Here is a 13,997-nt window from a genome sequence, read left to right as displayed (position 1 = left end):
CTTGGTGCAGAGCATGAACAGGGAGGCTCCCACAGCCCCTAGCTCACCTCAGCACAGAGTCGATCTTCTGGGAGTCAACCGCAGGCTGTAAAGTGGACAGGGACAGCATCCACTCAGGAATAAGGAAACCGGAGAAATAAGGGGGAAAAAGGTTGATAATCATCAAAGCAAGCAGGAGAGTGAGGGCTTCTCTGCTTTAATAAAGGGGAATAAATTCCTTGTTATGGTATGTTCACACGGAACGTAAAATTTTCACAAAGGAATTGCTAATGTTAAGCAAGAAATGGCTGCCTAATCACGCATGCTTTCTTTATCACCAGAATTGTTTCCGCTGTACTAACCTTTAAAGAAAACCAACAAAATCGAGCCCTTTGTCCTGTCTGCTTGTGGTGACTTGAATGAGAACGGGCCCCCATAGTCTCATATATTTGAGCCATGGTTCCCGGGGGGGATCGGGTGGAAAGTTTGCAAAGGATTGAGAGGTGTGACTCTGCTAGAGGAGGTGTGCTATGGGCAGGTTCTGAGAGTTCAGAAGGCCACACTTTTCCAGCTAGTTCTCTCTGCCTCCTGCTTGTGGATCAAGATGTAAGCTCTAAGCTACTGCTCCAATACCGTGCTGGCCGCCTGCTCACTGCCCTGCTCCCACCATGGTGGTCATGGACTCACCTTCTGAAGCCTTAACCCTCACTAAACCACTGCTGCTATAAGTTGCCTTGGTCCTGGTGCCACTGAACATCATAGAGGAGTAGCGAAGGCAATCTTATATTTTCTTTTATCATTCATGACCACCTTTCCTTGTTTCCTGCCCTCTACTCCTTACTCTTTTCTTCCTTCCTTCCTCCCTTCCTCCCTCCCTTCCTTCCTTCCTTCTTCCCCTCCTTCTGTCCCTCCCTTCCTTTCTCTCTCTCTCTCTCTTTTTTTTTTTTTTTTTTTGAGACAGGGATTCTCTGTGTTATAGCCCCAGCTGTCCCAGAACTCACTCTGTAGACCAGGCTGGCCTCCCTGCCCTGACTAACTAACACACTTAGTTCATAACAGACCAGTGAGGAGCAGGCTCAGGATCCCTCCTCATTTTGCCTTAGCAGAAATCAAACATCAATGGCTGCACGTCTACATGATTCCTGTGACGTCCCAAATGGTCTGATCTGGTCCTGGTGTTTGTTCTCTCTGCAGACTTGAGCCCTGTAGCAATCAGTAGGAGACTTGGGGATTTTCCTCTGAGCTGAAAACACTTCAGTATTGCTTGGTGCCAGCACTCGCCAGGTCTCAAAGTCTGGATCCATCCATAAACAAGGTCCAGTCAGAGAACTGCTGTACGCCCCTACTTCCCTTAAGCTAACAAAAACATGCTTATCTCCCAGCCAAAAGGAGAAAGGGAAAAGTCCCTATTATCATCCAACTGCACCAACTTCCTACTTTTTTCCCCAGCCTGCTACCCCTTCTTCTCCATTGTGTTCTTCTGGTCTCCTAGCAGCTGTCAATATCCCCTGCAACTTGAGTAGCCGGGCTGAGCAGGCACTGCCCAGGTGTACTCCGAGCTCAAAGTGTGGGAGGGCACAGGAAGAGAGCATAGCAGGACTCCACTGCTGCCCAAGAGCCAGAGGCATTTCCATGGCTGGTTTGGGAAGCTAGCCCGTGGCTTTCTCTAAATAAGCACTTGCAAACCCACGTTTCAGAATTTGCCAAGGAAGCTGCTTGGTGTGAGCAGCTGTGTTCCATAACTTGCCAGGCGGGATCTCGTCTTCATTCAAAAGCTTCAAGTGGGTTATCCACTATCACCTGGCAAAGTCGCAGGAAACCTGTGTGTTGGTCCTAGACCTGACATCGCATTAAATACAAATAGTACTGAGACGCCGCAGAGAGTGGGCACAGGCACGTGGGTGTCCACCCATGTGTGCCTACACTACCGTCCTGGTAAAAGAGTGCCTGCTGCTCCGTAGGTCTCATGCAGGCATAGAGACAGCCTTAAAGTCAGCATGGACTTTGTGGTTTTATGTGTGCATATATGTGCATGTGCATCTATGTGTGCGTGCAAAGTTCAGGGGTTGTTAGATGTCCTCTTCAGTCTCTCTCCACCTTACATTTTGAGGCAGGGTTTCTTTACTAAACCTGGAGCTCACCAATTTGGCTGACTGGCTGGCCAGTGAGTTCCAGCTATCCATTTGTCCCTACCTCCCAGCACAAGGATTACAGGTACATGCCATTGTGCCATTTTGCTTTGTTTTATTTTTGTTTTACATGAATGCCAAATTCAAGACTTCATGCTTGCACAAGTATTATACTGACTAGCTATATCCCCAGTTTTGGACTTTTTTTTAAGTGCTAGAGGGAGATGAATCTGGAACCTTGTATATACAAAGTACACATTCTACCACTGAGCTACACTCCAGCCCGCTACTCCTTTTTATGAATGAATCTGACAGCATTTGTCACACGGAACACCATGTTTGTGTATCTACCCCTTCAGCCAGCTGCGATTTCTGCTGGGAACTCTGAAGAGCTCCTACCACACCACTGACTCCATATACATCTTTTGTTTGCTTTTAATAATGAGCAGGAAAGACATGGAGATAAACTGCCATTTCTGTCACCCAGGTCATTGTATTATGCTGATACCGATCACTTCATGATCCCATGGGTCAGCTTTAATAGGATCACAGTGCATGGGATAGGTTAGTCAGAGGCCAGTGAGGCCTGGCAGTGTCACAAGGAGCTAAGATACAATGCAAAGGCTATCGTGAGAGAGATGATTCAACCAATGTCTTAGAGTGAGGAGGGAGGGAAGGCTCAAATTAACATAAAGGTTGGACTGATGGTCAATGCTAAGCAGATGGTACTGGGACAGTCTTGGCCTGGAGGGCAATGTGCTGGGTGGCCTACCCTCATTCATTAGATTCCAGTGAGGGAGAGAACAGATCCTTCTCTTGGCCTTTTACTGTGCATTATCCAAGACATGCTCTGTTCCTTCCCAATGCAACTAAGGACAGTGGGATTCTACAATGAAAACCTTTAGGTTGTTAGTCTAGGGAAGGAGAGTAAGCCCAAGATTCTTAATTCTGTGTCTGTCTCTGTCTCTCTCTGTGTGTGTCTGTGTGTGTGTCTCTCTCTCTCTGTGTTTCTATTTCTTGCTCTATGTACACACACACACACACACACACACACACACACACACACACACACACTTTTTATAGCCCAAGCTGGTCTTGAACTCACTATATAGACAAAGATGACCTTGAACTTTGGACCTTTCTAATTCTCCAGTACTTAGAATACATGTACATTCCACAGTGCCTTGTGAGGGGCTGGAACCCATGTCTTCCTGTGTGCGAGCCGAGTTACGTACATGGCCTTCTTCATAATCTCTTTATCATTTGTATGAGAAATTTTCCTACCCCTTAATTACAGTCATGGCACCAACAGGTGAGCGAAACACAAAACTACTTTTAAAGAAGTACTGTAAAAGTGTTGTGTGTGTGTGTGTGTGTGTGTGTGTGTGTGTGTAGACCAGAAGTCAGCATCACGTGTCTTCCTCAGTAGTTCCCTACCTTATTTTATGAGACAGGGTCTCTCTCAGAACTTGAAGCTCACTCACTGATTTGGCTAGATGGCTCGGAGGACACTGTCTCCACCTTCCAAGCTCTGGGAGGACAGAAACATGCCCATACCCTACTTTTTCACAGAGCTGCTGGGAGTTTAACTCAGGTCCTAGTGCATGCATAGCAAACAGTCCATTGACCAAATCAAACCCCTAGCTAGCTCTCCCTAGAGAGCCTAGCCTCATTCATAAACTCTGGGTCCCCAGTGAGAGACCCTGTCTCAAAATCTATGGTGCAGGGGGACTGAAGAGATGCTTCAGTGCTTCTCTGCTCTAGAGAGAGTTCAGTCCTCAGCTCCCACATGACAGCTTATGACTCTCCATAACTCCAGGTTTGGGAGACCCGATACCTTTTTCTGGCCTCTGCAGGCCCCTCCAATCACACAGTGCACCTACATACATGCAGGCAAAACACTCAAACATGTAAAATGAGGTTAATAAATCTTAAAAAAAAGGTTAGAGAACCAGAAGATAACCAACATTAACCTTTGACCAATATACTCATGCTTGCACACACGTGTCCCTGTAGATGCCTGACAATACCCCACCCCCACTCACATATGCACCAAGATACTGTTTTCAAAATAGTAAAAGGATGTAGAATTGCGATAGGATTATCAAAGTAAAACAAACAAAAAAAATCGATAGCAACCTGTAGCAATGAGCCCTTTCTCTCTGAACTGGGAGAAATGTGACTTAAGGTGCTCCTATCAGACTTCAGAAGGACCTTTTCCTGTAAAAGTCCATGCCTCCCAGTATCCAGAGCAGCATTCGTGTTTATTCTCAGCACCAGCTCTAAGTGGAAATGTAAATACCTTATCAAGGGCCGGCTCTGCTGGGTCCCTCAGACATCACCGAGGCTTTCCTCAGCTTGTTAACCTTGGTTCCAGAGCTCTCAGTGTTATCTGGCACACAAGAGCAGCTGAACTGCACACTAAATGCACTTACATGCCCCCAGGTGGGGTCAGGAGGCTCTGAAGTTCAGTCACTCTCTGCTAGATGGCGACTTCGAAGTCAGCCCGAAACACATGTGACTCTGTTTTAAATAGGAAAAACAAACAAAACAACAAAACCTAGCACACAGTACCATGCATAGCAGGCTCTCCTATCCTTGGGGAGATCAATAGTGATACTTTATTTTTATTTTTAATGTTTTTTTTGTCCTTGACTCTCCCTTAAAATGCCTTAATTTATCATGGTGGTACACATATGTAATCCCAGCACTGAGGAGACCGAGGCTGGGGAATCTTGAGGTCAGGGTCAGCTTAGACAACATAAAGAAATAAAAAATTACTAACTTTGATAATGCTATGTTACCTGCTTCTGACTGGGACACCCAGGTGTGCTTATTCTTCAGTTTGTAAAGTAGACATGGGCTCTGAGAGTTCAATGGCCTCTTAGTGAAGAGACACACCCCTTGAGTCCTACCTAGGACCCTTTCCACATGGACATAGCGAGCATAGATGGGGATTGTCTCTGTGAGAACATGGGGACTCCAGAGAAAAAGAACTGTGAAACCTCACAGCTAGGTTACTCTGATTCCTGCAATGGAACGGGCTCTCTCCACTTAACTGTTTCGACTAAGCTGTGATTGTCTTGAGTTCCAGTGTCTCTCTGGACTTTATGCCTTGACATTGAGTCAACACCACACACCTTTCTGGCTGTGGGGGTTTGAATAAGGATGCGTCCCATAGACTCATATGTCTGTCTGCTTGTCCCCCGGTTGAAGGAACTGTTTGGGAAGACTAGGAGATGTGGCCTTGCTGGAGGAGGTGAGGGAGGCTTTGAGAATGCAAAAGCTCACCTGATTCCTAGTGTGCCTCTCTTTGCCTCTTGTTTATGGGTCAAGATGTGATCTCTGAGCTGTTCCTGCCATGCCTAACCCTCTGAACCATAAGCCAACGAAATGGTTTGTTTTATGAGTTACCTTGGTCATGGTGTTTTATCATAGCAATAGAAAAGAAACTAAGCCTTTACCGAAGTCTTGGCCTGACATCAGGCTTTCTCTAGGACTCACATACATTGTGTGATTCCTTCTGCATCTATACTTGGATGCCCAGCACTTCCTCTCCATCCCCTTCTGCTGGCAGGGTCATGGTGAAGCTTCAGAGGGGAGACCACACTGTTCACTGGCCTTCCCAGGAACAAAGATTAACTCTCTAGCTCCCCTGGATCTCTGAATCTTTGCATCTGCTCGAGGTGAAAACACACCCCTATGGTGGCAAAGGAGACCTTTGGGTCATTTAAAGTGAAAGAACTTGAAGTTGATGAGACCAGACTGGAGGAAAGGGCCTGTGTCCTTGACTGAAGGATTTCTAGGGACAGGAGAGAGAATTCGCTGCTGAGGATAGTTTGAAAGGAGAGGCACATTTACATCGTGCCTGTAAATGTCAGTGGTCGAGCAGTGGGCAGATCCTGGAGGATGATCCTGTTTTCCTACCCTCCTGTGATGGTTTGCATGTGCTTGGCCCAGAGAGTGGCACTATTAGAAGGTGTGGCCTTGTTGGAGGAGGTGTGTCACTGTGGGGTGGGCTTGGAGACCCTCCTCCTAGCTGCCTGAGGATGCTCAGTCTGTTCTTGGCTTCCTTTGGATGAAGATGTAGAACTCAGCTCCTCCTGCACCATGCCTGCCTGGATGCTGCCATGTTCCTGCCTTGATGATAATGGACTGAACCTCTGAACCTGTAAGCCAGGCCCAATGAAATGTTGTCTTTATAAAATTTGCCTTGGTCATGGTGTCTGTTCACAGCAATAAAACCCTAACTAAGACACCTTCCATGGGGTTCCATGCCATGGAAGAAACAGGGACATTTTCTTTATGCCCCCTTGATTTGTCCACATACTCCATCCTGGACACTTCCCTTGCCCAGGGAGGTCCAACTCCCTGATGATTCTCTTGATGTTTGACATGCAGGAAACCAGAGAAATAACTTCTCATGTAGCAAACTGCCTGGAAAGAAAATCTCTCTCTCTCTCTCTCTCTCTCTCTCTCTCTCTCTCTCTCTCTCTCTCTCTCTCTCTCGTTGAGGGAAACAGCCATGGCATACTGAGTGTGCTTGTTAGAAAGGATTAAATTGCATGGTTTCTGCCCCTTAGTCTGATTGGGTGGTGGACAAACAGACATGGGGGACTCGATGTACTAATAATGCAATTAAGGTCAGCAGGCTCTAACAAAACTTACAAGCTGACTTTTATACTAACATCAATTCTACTCCTTCAACTTTCTTGCGTATCTTATGGACTAGGACTAGAACTATGCTGACACTGTTAGTTAAAAGTCAATGGAAACTTTAAAAGCAAGGATACTCAGGTCTGCATGTGTAGTTTTGTTTCCCTGCTTCCTCTGAGGACACAAATGGCTCAGGGCAAAGATCTTCCTCCATGAGGAAGCATTTGCTAGTAGAGCATGCCCTGTGTACCAGGCACTATTCTGAGTACTCAGAGTCCACTAACCGGTCAGACAAGGCATGGAAACTGGGCTCTAATGGGTCAAAATGGACTAACCAAGTGGGCAACATTTCGTGGTTAAAAACAAGGGAACAGCCATTCTCACAGTCAACCAACCCATGAGAGGCTAAACTTTCCCTCCAACCAGGCTGCACCCGAAAGCCAGTGAGTTTTAAGGCAATTCTCACCATACAAGAGCTAACAAGTCCCTAGGGTTAGACTCACATTGCCTTTCAGGGTATTGGAAAGTTTGGCAATGACCTCTTTTGACATAAGATGAGGAGAGAGCAAATATAGATGGCCTAACGTGTCCCTCGTTGTTCCTGAGGATTAACCCTAATTCTTAATGTCACTCGGAGGAGGCTATTGTTAGTAGCCCTGAGGTAAAACATAAGTAAACCAGGTGAAGCCGAATGGCTTTTAAATGAGCAGAGCTCAGCTGAGTCCAGAGAGTCTGATGTTACTCCGTCAGCCTGTAAATAGTCGGGAATTCATTAAAGAAAGCAAACATAGGTGGAACTATTCTTTACGCCTTTGCACTTTAGATTCTGCATGTGTAAGTTAAGAAATTAAGAAGCATTGGCTTGGGAAAGGGAAGGAAGTAGGTAAAGTCAATGAACTCTGAAGTCTGTGAAAACATGGATGATTGACAATCAAAGAGAAATGGCGTAGCCAGTCAGGAAGACAGTCCCGTGTCCCCCCCCCCCCCCCGCCACCTCCCCTACCTCCCCATCCCATCTCACAGAGAGAGAGAGAGAGAGAGAGAGAGAGAGAGAGAGAGAGAGAGAGAGAGAGAGAGAGAGAGAGAGAGGAGGGATGCGTAGGGAAGCTAGCCCAGTAAAGCACTGTGCTGGCACTTACTGAACTCAGGCCTTTTGCACACGCTCCTCCTCAGTGCTCCCTTTTTCCTGGCTTCGAGTAAATGTGCCCTGAAACTTGGGGCCTGAGACAGTGAGATGGCTCAGTGGATAAAGCTGCTTGTCCCAATCCTGACAACCGTGACAACCCTGAGTCACACATGGTAAATGAGGGGAACTGACTCCCCAGGTTGTCCATTGCCTTCCACACACCCACTGTGACACATGCATGTAGATGTACACACAAACAAAGCAAGCCAATCTTCCTAAGAGATTTGTCCGTGGACAGAGCATAAGGAAGGGGCCCATATATCATTCTTAGTCTTGTCCCTGTGCTGCGCCGGTCCAGGTTCTTGGGTCCCTGCCCCCACCCATGAAAATCACACCCACTCCCCCATGTCATCCTTCCTCGCAGTGCTCAGAAAATGTGCCACAAAAGGATCCCTCAAGCTGAGTTCAGCTCTGGGAAAAGAATCTCAGGGAACTACTTGGAACAAAACAGACAAGAAAGGCAGGAGGATTATGGGAGGGGGCAGTGAAGAGCCCTGAATATCAGATCTAATTGCTGTCTTTGTGTCAGTCCCTGTAGTCATCATTCAGCTTCTTTGACCCTCTGGACACTGCTCTTTTCTTCATAGGATTGTAAGTTTTATGACGGTTACATGGAGTCATATCCCTAAAGCCGCCCCCTGTATGTGTGAGTGTGTGTGTGTGTGTGTGTGTGTGTGTGTGTGTGTATGTGGGTGGGTAGGTGAGTGTGTGTGTGTGTATGTGGGTGGGTGAGTGTGTGTATGTGTGCATGTGTGTGTATGGGTGTGTGGGTGGGTGGGTGAGTGTGTGTATGTGTGTATGTGTGTGCATGTGTGTGTGGGTGGGTGGGTGAGTGTATGTATGTGTGCATGTGTGTGTGTGGGTGTGTGGGTGGGTGGGTGAGTGTGTGTATGTGTGTATGTGTGTGCATGTGTGTGTGTGGGTGGGTGGGTGAGTGTATGTATGTGTGCATGTGTGTGTGTGGGTGTGTGGGTGGGTGGGTGAGTGTGTGTATGTGTGTATGTGTGTGTGTGTGAGTATGAGTGTGTGCATTCATGCCTGTGTAAGTGCCAGAGGTCAATGTCATTTGTATATCTCCAGTTCCCATTGGCTCATCAATTCAACTAGTCTTGCTGGCCAGGGAGTTTCAGAGATCTCCCTGTCCCCACCTCCCCAGCGTTGGGATTACAGACACAGGTAATCACACCTACTTTCTCACATAGGTGCTGGGAATCTGAACTCAAGCCCTTATACTTGAATCAAGCCATCCTCCGGGCCTCCCATTACCCTCTCTGTCATCTGTCCATAAACATTCTCTCCCTTTTGAAAGAGGAGGAGGAAGAAGAAGAGGAGGAGGAAGAGAAGGAGGAAGAAGAGGAAGAGGAGGAAGAGGGAGCAGATAATGACCATCACACAGAGATGAGCACAGCCCTGCTCAGCTGTAGACTTTAAGGAAACCCTCCGGGCCTCCTGCAACCTCACTGCTTCCCCTTTCTTGCCCACTCCCCACCCTTTCTAAATTTCCCTTCATTGGAACTGAAGTGTCACCGTGACCGTGACCCCAGCAAGGTGGATGGAAACACAAAGACTAGAACTGATTACAGTGTTTAGAGTTCCCTGCACAGTTTACATGGAAACCAGTGGCACACCTCTTGTTCCAGGCCGAGCTCTTAAAGTCACCCTCTCTCAGTCCTGTCATCAACTATCCGACACCCCTTCCAAAGCATGCATGGGTTAGAAAATAAGCAAACGATGCCAGACACTAATTTTTACCCATTTTGGAATACAGGGAGTTAGATTTGATTCCTTGTTTTGGTTATAGCACTCATGTCTCAGAGTAAACTGTTTAATTAATTAGTTAATGCCATTGGCAGGTTCACTACCTGCTCCAATGGTTTACATTCCAGAATGAAAGACAGCCTTTATAGTTTTAATATGCCTTAAGCAGCACAATATCTGGGCCACTACCTAACCTCCACGCAGTTAATTCACCTCCTGCCAACAATCCTGAGTTATTACTCACTAAACTTTATATTCTATCTTGGCTGCTCTGGACCCAAAGGGCAGCCCAATAGGGCTGCACTCTAGGCTGTGCTCTCCTGGCTGCTTAACATGGGGGCCACTCCTCTTTGTCCTACACTCTTCTCAGGAATTTCATCTTTCCTCTTCCCCACCATCCCCCAGTGTGGAGGATCTCCCTTCTCCTCCTTCCTCCTGGTCCCAAACCCTGTAATCCTAAAGTCCCACCACTGTCTGCCCTGCACTGCCCAGCCATTGGCTGCAGGTATCTTTTATTTACCAATCAGAACCAACTGTGGCAGGGTCCCTCAGTCTCAAACAATTTTAGGGGAGACCCAAATTAACATTAGAATACAAGCAGCATTAGGACAAACCCATGATAGTAAACTGTTTTCCCTTCAGTCTCTACAGGCTTTTACTACTTCAGCCCTAGCCTGTGACACCCCAGCCCTCACATCTGAAGGAGTTGGAGTGGGTCACAGTGTATCTCAGTTCATGTGGACAGGGGAGTCAGCGGATTGTTTAATTCAAGTTCTTTTTAAAAGCTAGATTAGATATAGAGAAACAGACATGGAACAAAAGGGTTAGCGTTTGGAAAGTCAGGGAGAAGGGCACACAGAAAGTCTTTGTGCTATTTAACAAATGTCTTGTGATCCTGGCCAATCTAAAAATAGAAATAAGACGGAGCCTACTGAGAAAGACACTGGCCTCCACATGCACATGCATACCTGTGTGTCTGTTTATGTACACGTCAGTATGTGTACACAGACAGACAGACACATAGACACACACACATGAAAATAAAAAATGGTGATGTAGTGAAGAATGAAGCTTGAGCTGACGGGGTAAAGGGAAGGTGGGAGGCTCTGTAGGAGATGCAGGAGAGGAAGAAAGAGATTCAGGCTCCTGTGTGGATAGTTCTGACAAACACAGGCACCATGTTCTGACAGACAGAAATAAGAGACATTGCTAATAACTTTTTTTGAGACCAGGAACTGTTACAAATCAACAAAGTAAGTCCTACTCTGTGTTTCTCTGCTAGTGTCTGGTCCAGGAAGATATGGTGCCAGGTTGAGGCTGTTTATAAAGGATCACAAACTCGGGGTTGGGGATTTAGCTCAGTGGTAGAGCGCTTGCCTAGGAAGTGCAAGGCCCTGTGTTCGGTCCCCAGCTCCGAAAAAAAGAACAAAAAAAGAACAACAAAAAAAAAAAGGATCACAAACTCATCATACTGATGGTTGGATTCGAGAAGCACACATCAGCAGAGTTGTTCTGCTTAGAACATGGCAGATGGAGACTGGAGTGAGCTGCCGGGGGAGTGGAAAGATGTAATTCTTGTGTTTTTATGTCATTTAGAGCAGTCACTCAGACATGTGCCCGGTGGGCTGCCCTTTGTACAGACTTAAGGTTAGAATCACAGACGTGCAGAAAGCAATCCTGCAAAGTTATACTCACTTGCAGGAGTGAAGAGACGACTTCTGTTTTGGTTTCCACTCTCCTTGCAGCACCTGAAGGAAGGAAGTGGGCTCATAGCTTGACCATACAGACCACCATGGTGGAGAAGGCATGGTGACAGGAGTGGAAGGCACTGGTCACATTGTATTGGTAGCCAGGAAGCAGAGCCTGATACCAGTGTTCTCCCTTGTATTCACTTAGGGAGCCTGAGCCTAGCCCATGAAACAATGTTTCCCCACAGTTACTGTGGGTCTTTTCACATCAATGTAATCTAGAACTTTCTTTACAGACATGCCTCAAGTTTTGTCTCCTAAGTGATTCTAGATTCTGTCAATTTGACAATCACCGTTAACCATCATAAGTCTACCCTTTGCCAGGTGGTGGTGGCACATGCTTTTAGTCCAGTATTCAGACGACAGAGGCAAGCAGATAATCTCTGAGGTTAGGCCAGCCAGGTCTATGGAGTTACTTTCAGGACAGCCAGGACTACACAGAACAACCCTGTCTCAAAACAAAAACTTAGTTAATAATTAGTTTACCCCTTGTCAGTTTGACATCCAAGCAGATCGTTTTCAAGTTGTTACTTTCTATACCTTCCCTCCACAGGGAAGTCCCTCGTAGTCTCTCTTACTTGCTAGTTCATTCAGTCCAAGTTTAAGAGTCTCCATTGTCTTCAACTGTTCCAACACTATATATAAAAAAATCCTTCTGAGACTCAGGTAATCTTTTAACTGTGAGCCCCTAAAACATAAAAAAAAAAATTACAGTGATCAGATGGCCCAATGAGTAAAGTGTCTACTGCCTAATGACCTGATTCCTGGAACGCAGATCATGAAAGGAGAGAGCAGAACCCTACAAGTTGTCCTCTGACCTCCACACACATGGATCGTATACCCACATACATATTTACCCACAGGTTCATACAAAAATTAAAACTATTTAAATGTCATGAAAGATCTCTTTTTAAATTACACGTTTCCCAGTTGCAGTGGGACAGAGCCTGCAATACTGTTCCAAAAGGTAGAAATACAGGCATAGGAAGGAAAGGTCAGACTCAGCATGGCAGAAACCCGGCAGGGCAAACAGAGAGTCCTAATTTCTATGTCAGGTATCTGGGGCTTATGAGAGCATCTTCTGAGCTCTAAAAAGGCTTGGGTGGCTCCACCCCTTCCTCTCTGCACGCATGCCGCACACGTAGGCCCTCTCTTGCACGCATCCCATTCTCTGGATGCAGTCTCCCTCCATGGACATCTCATTGTTAGGACATCTCCAGCGCCCTGGGGTTTCCCTTACAACTAAAGCTGCTCCTACACAACATCACACAATGGCCTCTCAGGGCCTCCCTGGGGGGAATATGACCTTACTACACATTGCTTGGTCTCAGCTGCTATTTGGAGCCCTCATCCAGACCTCCAACCCCTGTTTTCATGGATTTCAACCCCACAGACATCCCCTTCTTTTCTGGTCTGAGTTTCCACACTGCCGCTGGCTGCTGCTGCTCTGTCTTCTATACCCTGGCATCTCCTTTACTGAGTCTCTGTCTGTTGCCCGGACTCAGAGTTTGGCTCCCCTGCCCTCTCTGTTTATTCTGTTTGTTCTTTCCTTCCCACACTCAGTCTGGGCAGTAACTGAATGATTATTTACTATGCGCTGTACTCTGTTTTAGGCTCTGAGACAGAGCAATGACTATGTAAGCCAAGTTCCTGCATTTGTAAAGAGTGTATTATCATGAAAAGGAACGTGCAAACAACAGCACAGCGACTACGTGATGTACCATTTGGTAGTAACAGTGACATACACAGGGGGTTGGGGGAAAGGAAAAGAAAGAATCATAAGGGCAAGAGGATAGTGGTGCTAGCTAGGACTTTTTGAAGAGGCGGCACTCTCATTGGAGTAAAGTAAAACATGAGGCAGAGGAGTCAAGGACAACTCTACCTGACTGGAGTGACAGAAGACATGATTGTGTCCTTGAGAGAGGGCTCAGTAAGTAAAATGCTTGATATGCCAGCCTGAGTCCCAGAGTTTGGACCACCAGAACCCACATATGATAAGCTGGATATGATAGCAAGGTCTGTAATCTCAGTGCCTATACAGTGAGATGGGACGCAGAGGTAAGAACATTCCTGGAAATTTGCAGGGCACCTGGCCCAGAGTGTACAAAGGCAAACAAAGACACTGTCTCAGATAAGGTAAAAGGTGACGACTGATATCTAAGGTTAACATGGGAAGTGCAAGCCTGTACTCACACATATGAACACACACACACATGCATGTACATGCACACACAGAGAGAGATTTAAAAAGAAGAAGAAAGTGTGATCGCGCCATTTATTAAGATAGGACAAGGAGAGAGGACATTGGGAAGAAACCGAGACAACCTACTGAGGCATTACAATATTGTAGTAAGGGGCTATTTAGCTATTAGTTCCTTTTGGAATTTTCCCCTTCTCAAGGACAGAAATCTTCCTGGCTACTTCATCTCTGAAAGCATTTGCCTCTTCCAGACCTGTCACCTTCCTTAGTTTTTTGTTTTGTTTTGAGGAGTTATTGCAACCTATAGCAATGAAACCTGCTTTTGCTCTCTTTTTTCCTTT

The sequence above is a fragment of the Rattus norvegicus genome, chromosome 8 (assembly GCF_036323735.1).
Source record: "Rattus norvegicus strain BN/NHsdMcwi chromosome 8, GRCr8, whole genome shotgun sequence".
In the NCBI taxonomy this organism is placed as follows: domain Eukaryota; kingdom Metazoa; phylum Chordata; class Mammalia; order Rodentia; family Muridae; genus Rattus; species Rattus norvegicus.
Note: the sequence above shows the minus strand (reverse complement) of the source record.